Below are 8,823 nucleotides of genomic sequence, written 5' to 3' on the forward strand. Positions count from 1 at the left end.
TCTACAGGACCCAGAGCACACCAAGGTAGAGCACAAAGGTGAGCAGGCAGGGGATGAATCCTGGACCCCACAGGGTGAGTTCTTAGAGCCTGGTCTTGAGCACATACCAAAGACAGACCTTAGACCACCCATCTGGTAGATTGCAATTTGCCAACACATAAAGAGCAGAGGATTGGCCTAAAAGGAGGTTAACTTCTGATGGAACCCCACTCCACCAACCCCAACCATAGAAGGTTCAAAAATGATGTGGCAAATTATGCCCAGGAAGGAAGGGCAGATGAACAGAGGTACAGCTCACCGAGCTGAGGCACATGGAACCATGGCATACTACAACCCTTCCTGTATGACGCAGAGAGATGGAGAGGGAGGAAAGAGGAGATGGCCAGCTATTGAATACACCTACCCCTAACACTGGTATGCTGGCTACATTCAACAAGGCAGAGGAAGTCTTCCCATAATAATGGCATGGAAAGAAGACAGAAGAATTATCCAACAGCAGGGGAAAGACTCCAATTAATCCAATTCTCTGCACAGAAAATGCTGAAGGCGACACTCCCCCATGAGAAAACAAAAGAAAACAGAATAAAACTCAGTTCGATAACAGGGTACAAACTTAACTGATGCTGGAGAAATTGCTAGCCTTTCTCTACACACACAACAGTATCCGAATGAGAAAGGAGGGACACACCCCGGGGACAATAATGGTAACAACAAAGAAAATGCCTAGGAAACCATCTAACCCATGATCTGCAAGACACATAACTCAGAAAATGGGATGAAAGACACATTGATGACAGAAAATGAACATGACCCATACCCAACATGGAATGTTAGTTAGTGCTCATGGACCATAAGAGTCCGTGTTGTGCAACTGATTCCACACTCTCGAGGAAATCCAGACAGTCGGTGCCATTGCTCTCAAAATACCCACGGATTATCTCAGAGAAGTGCAACCAAGAATTCCCAAATGTGTCTGGAAACGCAAAAGATCCAAAAGAGTGTCCATACACTCTTCAGCAAGAAGGGCAGATTTCAGACGCCCCAAGCTGCCTGATTTCCAACTAGACCGCAAACGTACCATCATCAAGACAGCATGGTATTGTCACACAAGGCATCCACATAGATGCAGGGAAGAGAACGGAGAGCCCCTAAAGAAAGCCAAGCTTGTTTGGTCAAAGGGGGTTAGAAAGTCTAATGGGGACAAGATAGACAGTGCAATGAATGGTCCTAGGGAAACTGGGCCTCTCCCTGAATAAGCATCACACTGGATTCCTTTCTCGAGCCACCAACAACAAGAACCTCACCCCAAATTGACCACAGCTATGTCAAATCTGAAGTCAGGCCCAGCCTAGAAGAAACCCATAGGCAGTGCATGCTTGGACCTCAGCCTTAGAAGCATGTCTATGGATCGGTCTCCTCAGGCAAAGGAAACAAGCACAATAAAGGCAGTTGGGGCTACAGGAGAATGAAAAGGGATTTCAAAGGCAAAGGCAAGGCATCCATAGGATGAAAACGCAGTGGAGTGAACATGAGAAAACATTGATTTGCAAACTATGAAACTGGTGAGGGGAATCATCTGGAAAGAAGACAGAGAAGTCACAAAACGCAAGCCTTCAAGACACAAAAACTATAAATGAAGCTGAACCCTCACAATGTGTGTGTGTGTATGTATGTGTGTAATATCCCTAGATTATATATAATAAACATATTCTATAGCAAGAATATTTTTATATAGAATAAGTTTAGGATACATAATATATATATTAAGGACAATATGTTATATATATATATATATATATAGTATGGATTATAAATTTCTTTACTTAATACCTACATAATACATACATATACTGAATCATACATAGAGATACAAATACGCATACTCTCATGCACACACACACACATAAACCACAAGATCACAGGAGAGAATTGAGAAGAAGTCACAGATTTTTCCCAAATCCGTTTGTAGACGATTACCAAACCACAATGTCCATTCATTCTGGAGGGTTGGGGATATACACAAGGATATGTGACCTGGGGACCAGATTGCTGGGAGCCATAAATTAGTCACCTACCACGGAGACCAAGGGGAGACATGTGGGCGTGAATCTATCTGCATCAGCAGGACCTGGAAGATTGTATGCCAGAGGGGTCGATATTTGTAGTTTCTTCACTTTCAGCCCTCACTCGGCAGGACTGGGATATAGGCTGGAGGATGAGTGACACCCCCCAAGTCACAGAGCTGCACTAAGCCAGTTTCAGCTGGATTCTGCGCTAGGCCAGCATCTGAGGCAATCCTTCCTTCGTTCATTGTGCACCTGTGCTCCATGTGATATCATCCCTCCATGTGATACCAGCCTACAGGTTTGACAGGCACTGCAGGTGCTTGTAGGTCTATCCACTTAATGTCTTCCCTAGGAAGTCAATGTCAGAGTGAACACCACTTTGCATATGGGATGATTAGTGGGGAGGGGTCCATGGTTTTCATAGGGCCACATCCGTGATGACATGGAGGAGAGTAGCCAGTTCTGAAAGCAGCTGTGTCCACAGAGCCGGTGCCATGGCTCTTCCCATGTCCTGTTTGTGTCATTGTTCTGGGCCAAGAACCCTAGGAGGTGACATGACTTCCCTGCAATAGAGCCCAACAGAAACCTGAACCTGGGGAATGAGGCATCAACATCCTAGGGGAGCCCACTCCCCAGCTCATGTCTCTGGAAACATGGCTCTGCAAGGTCCCCTTTTGCTGGGTCTGTGCCCTCAGGAAGTATCACAATCAGGGTGAGCCTCCAGGGCTGTGGATGTGGGGTCAGGTTTCATGTGAGTTGCCTTCGGCCATTGTCCGGGAGGACACCAAAAACAAGCCTGGGAGTCCCAGGCCAGTGCACCAATCTGATACCACCTTGGTAGTAATCGGTCCCTTGCCTTGGTGTGTGGAGTGATATTGGGGCTGGGTGTTCCTGTCCTGTGGGGTAGGCCTGCCTCCAGAATGGGTAGGCTCATGAGGGGTAAGAAGTCCAGTGGGCCGGACACATCAGCAGTGATATCCCAAGTAGCTGTTCCAGATGGAGAGAACCCAGCCACACTTTTAACTCAAGGTTTATGCCCCAAACTCTAGGTAGTTCTCTTTGGTCTCCGGTGGATATGTGATCCTGCCTAGGTCTGTGTCTCAACTGGGAGCAGAATGTTGAGTGGGCAGAAGAAGCAATGATAATGGCCAGGTGGGGCACTGATCCCTCCAGTCTTGGTGTGCCCTTCTGCTGGTCACTCTATGGTATAGCCCCACGTTGGAGATCATCGAGGAGCTCAACAATGTGGGCACCCAATGCCTCTCTTGGAGTGTGGGGCTGAGTCACGCTACCCTGCACCCTACCCCACTGCCAACAAGGGTGAGCACTGGCTCCAGAGATTGTGGCATTGGAGGGTTTTCTGTAACCAGGAGCCAGGGGTCTATGGGACCCAATCCTGCACTTAGAAGAGACCTCAGCACAGCTGAATATGCCCTGGAGCATCATGATAAGCTTAGCCCTGATTCAGCTACAGGACTGGAGCACACAAAGGCAGAGCACAAAGGTGAGCAGGCCGGGGATGAATCCTGGGACCCACAGCATGAGTTTCCACAGCCTGGTCTTCAACACATATGAAATACTGACCTCAGACCAACCATCAGGTTTACAGCAATTTGCCAACACATAACGAACTGACGATTGGTCTCAATGGAGGGAAAGGTCTGTTGGAACCCACACTCTCACAACCCAAGCCCCAGAATGTTCACCAATGATGAATAAATTATGCCTGGGAGGGAGGGGCAGACGAACAGAGGTACAGCTCACAGAGCAGAGACCAATGGGGCCATGACCTAGTCCTGCCTTCCTGGATGACTCAGAGAGATGGAGAGAGAGGAAGGAGGAGACGGCCAGTTATTGCATACACCTACCTCTAACATTGGTATGCTGGCTACCTTCATTCACCCAGGCAGAGGAAGTCTTCACCATAATAATGCCATGGAAAGAAGAAAGAAGAGTTATCCTACAGCAGATGAAATACTCCAATTGACCAGACTCTCTGCACAGAAAATGCTAAAGGCAGCCTTCCCACAACAACAACAAAAACAACAACAAAAACAGGACAGAATGCAGGAAACTCAGTTCGATAACGGGGTACAAACTTCACTGATGCTACAAAAATTGCTTGCCTTTCTGTACACACACAATGCTATCTGAATGAGAAAGGAAGAAGACAACCCTGTGGACATTGATCGTATCAACACAAAGAAAATGCCTAGGAGACCATCTAACCCACGACATAAAAGACATGTATCTAAGAAAACGGGATGAGAGACACATTGATGAAAGAAAATGAAGATGACACACACCCAACATGAAATGATAGGTAGTGATCATGGACCGGAAAAGTCCGTCTTGCACAAATGATTCCACACTCTCGAGGAAGTCCAGAGAGTAGATGTCATTCCTCTGAAAATACCCACGGATTGTCTCAGGCAAGTACAACCAAGAATTCCCAAATGTGTCTGGAAACGCAAAATATCCTCGAGAGTGTCCATACACTCTTCAGCAAGAAATGCAGATTTCATACATCACAAGCTGCCTAATTTCCAAATAGAATGCCAACCTACCATCATCAAGACATCATGGTATTGGCACACAAGACATCCACATATTTGCAACGATGAGAATGGAGAGCCTTGAAACAAAGCCAAGCTTGTGCGGTAAAAGGAGATGATAAAGTCTGATGGGGACAAGGTAGCCTGTGCAGTGTATGGTCCTGGGGAACCTGGACCTCTCCATGCATATGCATCACACTGGATTCCTTTATCATGCCACCACCAACAAGAAAATCACAGGAAATTGACAATCGTAATGTCAAATATGAAGTCAGACCAGGCCTAGAAGAAAGCCACAGGGAGTACTTACATGGATCTCAGACTTAGAAGCATGTCTGTGGATTGGTCTTCTCAGGCAAGGGAAACAGAAGCACAGTAATGGTAGTTGGGGCTCCAGGTGATTGAAAAGGCGTATCGATGGAAAAGGCAACACAACGAGTGAACGTGAGAAAACATTGATTTGCAAACGATGGAACTGTCAAGGGGGATCATCTGGAGAGCAGACTGAGAAGTCACAAAATGCAAGGTTTGGAGACACAAAAACCTTAACCAAGTTGAAGCCTAACAATGTGTGTGTGTGTGTGTGTGTGTGTGTGTGTGTGTGTGTATGTATGTGCATCTGTAGGTATTCTATACATAATATAGGTAGATTATATTTAATAAACATATTGTATGTCAAGAATTTATTATACAGAATAAGTTTAGGATACATAATATATATATTAAGGGCAATATGTATAATATATATGTATTATGTATCATAAATTTTTCTACTTAATACCTACATAATACATACATACAATGAATCATACGTAGATGGACTAGATGGACTCCTAGTTATTTTCTATGTGTGTTCTCTTCATTGTCCACGAGTTTGTCACTTTCTTTCTCATTAGGATAATTTGTTTTGTGTGTACAGAAAGGCAACCAATTTCTGTAGTGTCAGTGAAGTTTGTACCCTGCTATGGAAATGAGTTTCCTGAGGTCTGTTCTGATTTTTTTGGATTTCTCCTGGGGGAGGCTCGCCTTCAGCATATTCAGTGCAGAGAATCAGGTCAATTGGAGTCTCTCCTCTGCTGTCAGATAATTCTTTCTTCTTTCCATGCCGTTATTATGGCAAGGATTTCCTCCACCTTGGTGAATGAATGTAGCCAGCGTACAAGTGTTATTGTTAGGTGTATGCAATAATTGGCCGTCTTCTCCTTCCTCCCGCTCCATCTCTCTGAGTCCTCCAGGAAGGGCAGTACTAAGTCAGGGCCCCATAGGTCTCAGCTCGGTGAGCTGTAATGCTATTCACTTGGCACTCCCTCCTAGGAATAATTTGACTTACCATCTGTGAACTGTCTGTGGCTGGGGGTGCAGGGTTTGGGTGGCAACAGGTTCCATCAAAATTTTCCCACCACTGAGACCAATCCTCTGTTATGTGTTGGCAAATTGCAGTCCACCAGATAGGTGGTCTTGGGCTAGCCTTTGGTACGTGCCCAATACCAGGCTCTAGAGGCTCATTCTGTGAGGCCCAGGATTCATCCCAGGCCTGCTCACATTTGTGCTCTGCCTTGGTGTGCTTTGGATCCTGTAGCTGGCTCGGGGGTAAGCACAGCACAGTTCTACAGGTCAGATCCGGCTGGCTGACCTCTTTTGGTAGCCCAGGATTGGGACCCGTAGAAACCTGTGTCCTGGTTCCAGAGAACCCTCCATGGCCACACTCTCTGGACCTGGTGCTGGCACACGTGGGCAGTGAGGGCGGGTGCTGGGTGGCATGACTCGGCCTGACACTAGAGGAGATACTTTGGGTGTCCACATAGTTGAGCTCCTCCTCAATCTTCACTGTGGGGCTCTGCAATGACCATGACCAGCAGAAGGGCCAGCCCAGTCCCGAAGGATCAGGGTCACACCTGGCCATTATCATTGCTTCTTCTGCCCCCTCGACCTTCTGATCCCAGATCAGACACAGACCTAGGTCTGATCACATATCCAACTGGGACCAAAGAGAACCATTTAGAGTTCTTGTCATAAAGTTTGGGATAAAAGGCTGTGCCTGGGCTCACTCCATCTCAACCAGCCATATTGGGACACAACTGTGGATGTGTCTGGGCAAGTGGGCTTCTCACCCATCATGAGCCTGACCATTCTGGAGGCAGACCAACCACACAGAACAGGAACACCCACCACCAACAGCACTCCACAATCCATGCAAGAGACTGATTACTACCACCCTGGCATGAGTGTGGTGTCCTGGCCTGGGGCTCCCAGGCTTGCATTTGGGGTCCTCCCAGAGAGTGGCCCAAGGCAATTTGTGTGAGACCCGACCCAATGTCAATAGCCCTGAAGGATCACCCTGACTGTGAAGTTTCCTGATGCCCCAGCCCCAGCACATGTGGACACAGCAGAACCATGTTTTCAGCCACGTGAGCTGGGAAGGGGGGATGTGGATGCCTCGTTCCCCAGGTTCCAGGTTCTGTTGGACTCTGTTGTCAGGGACGTGAGGTCACCTACTGGGGTCCCCTGGCCAAGACCAGTGACACCAACACGGCATGGGCAGAGTCATGGCCCCGGCTCTGTGGACACCGCTGCTTTCAGACCCGGCTGCTCTCCTCTGTGTCAGCAGGGATGTGGCCCTATACAAACCATGGGTCTCTCCTCCCCAGTCTCCCCATCTGCAAAGATGTGCTCATTCTCACATTGACTTCTTAGGGCAGCCATTAGGTTGATAGACCTTGAAGCACCTACAGTGCCTGTCAAACCTGTAGGCTAGTGTCAAACGGATGGCTGATATTACATGGAGTGCAGGTGCACACTGCACAAAGGAAGGATTGCCTCAGGAGTGGTCCTAGCACAGAATCCAGCTGAAACCGGCTTGTATCTCCTCTGGGATCTCGGGAGAGTCACTGGTCCTCCAGCCTGCATCCCAGTCCCACTGAGGGAAGGCTGAAAATCAAGAAATTTCAGACATCTAACCCTCTAGCATACAACCTTCCAGGTCCTCCAGTTGCAGGTAGATTCACGTCCACATGTGTCCTCTTGGCCTCCAGTGTGGGTTGCTCCTGCATTGGTTCCTGGCAGTCTTGCCTCCAGGTCACATATCCTTGTGGAAATCCTCACCTCCTAAGAATGGATGGACATTGTGATTTGGTCCTCACCTATGATTCATAATATGTATGTATTATATAGGTATTAATAGAAAAATTTATGATACATAATATATATATTAAACATATTGCCCTTAATATATATATTGTGAATCCTAAACCTATTCTATATAATATATTCTTGATATAAAATATGTTTATTATATATAATCTAGGTACCCTATGTATAGAAATCCTACAGTTGCCCATACATAGACACACACACACATTGTTAGGGGTCAGCTTCAGTTAGGAATTTTTGTCTTGAAGGCTTACATTTTCGACTTCTCAGTCGGCTTTCCAGATGATCACCCTCCTCAGTTCAATCATTTGCAAATCAATGTTTTCTCACATTCTCTCCGCTGCCTTTTCTTCTTGGGGATGCTTTGCCTGTTCCATTGAAAACACTTTTCAGTCTCCAGGAGACCCAACTGCCTTTACTGTGCTTTTGTTTCCCTTGCCTGAGGAGACCGGTCCACAGACATGCTTCTAAGACTGAGTTCCAAGAATGTACTGCCTATGGGTTACTTCTAGGCCTGGCCTGAATTCAGGTTTGACATCATGGTAGTTGATTTGGCGTGAGATTCTTTTTCTAGGTGGCATGGGAAAGAAATCTGGCATGATGCTTTTGCAAGGAATGGTCCAGTTTCCCCAGGACCATTCATTGCAGAGGCTATCTTTTCCCCCATTGGACCTTCTCACTTCCTTTGACCACACAAGCTTGGCTTTCCTATGGGGCTCTCCGTTCTCCTCATTGCATCTATGTGGATGTCTTGTGTGCCAATACCCTGCTGTCTTCCTGATGGTAGGTTTGCCATCTATTTGGAAATAAGGCAGCATGAGATATCCGAAATCTGCACTTCTTGCTGAAGAGTGTATGGACACTCTCGAGTATCTTTTACATTTCTAGACACATTTGGTAATTCTTGGTAGTACATATCTGAGAAAATTCATGAGTATTTTTAGAGGAATGGTATCGGCTTTCTGGATTTTGTCGAGACTGGAATCATTTGTGGAATCATTTGTACAAGATGAACTCTTCTGATCCATGAGCACTACCTATCATTCCATGTT

This window comes from Neophocaena asiaeorientalis, unplaced genomic scaffold, assembly GCF_003031525.2.
Source record: "Neophocaena asiaeorientalis asiaeorientalis breed wild unplaced genomic scaffold, Neophocaena_asiaeorientalis_V1.1 scaffold509, whole genome shotgun sequence".
NCBI classification, from domain to species: domain Eukaryota; kingdom Metazoa; phylum Chordata; class Mammalia; order Artiodactyla; family Phocoenidae; genus Neophocaena; species Neophocaena asiaeorientalis.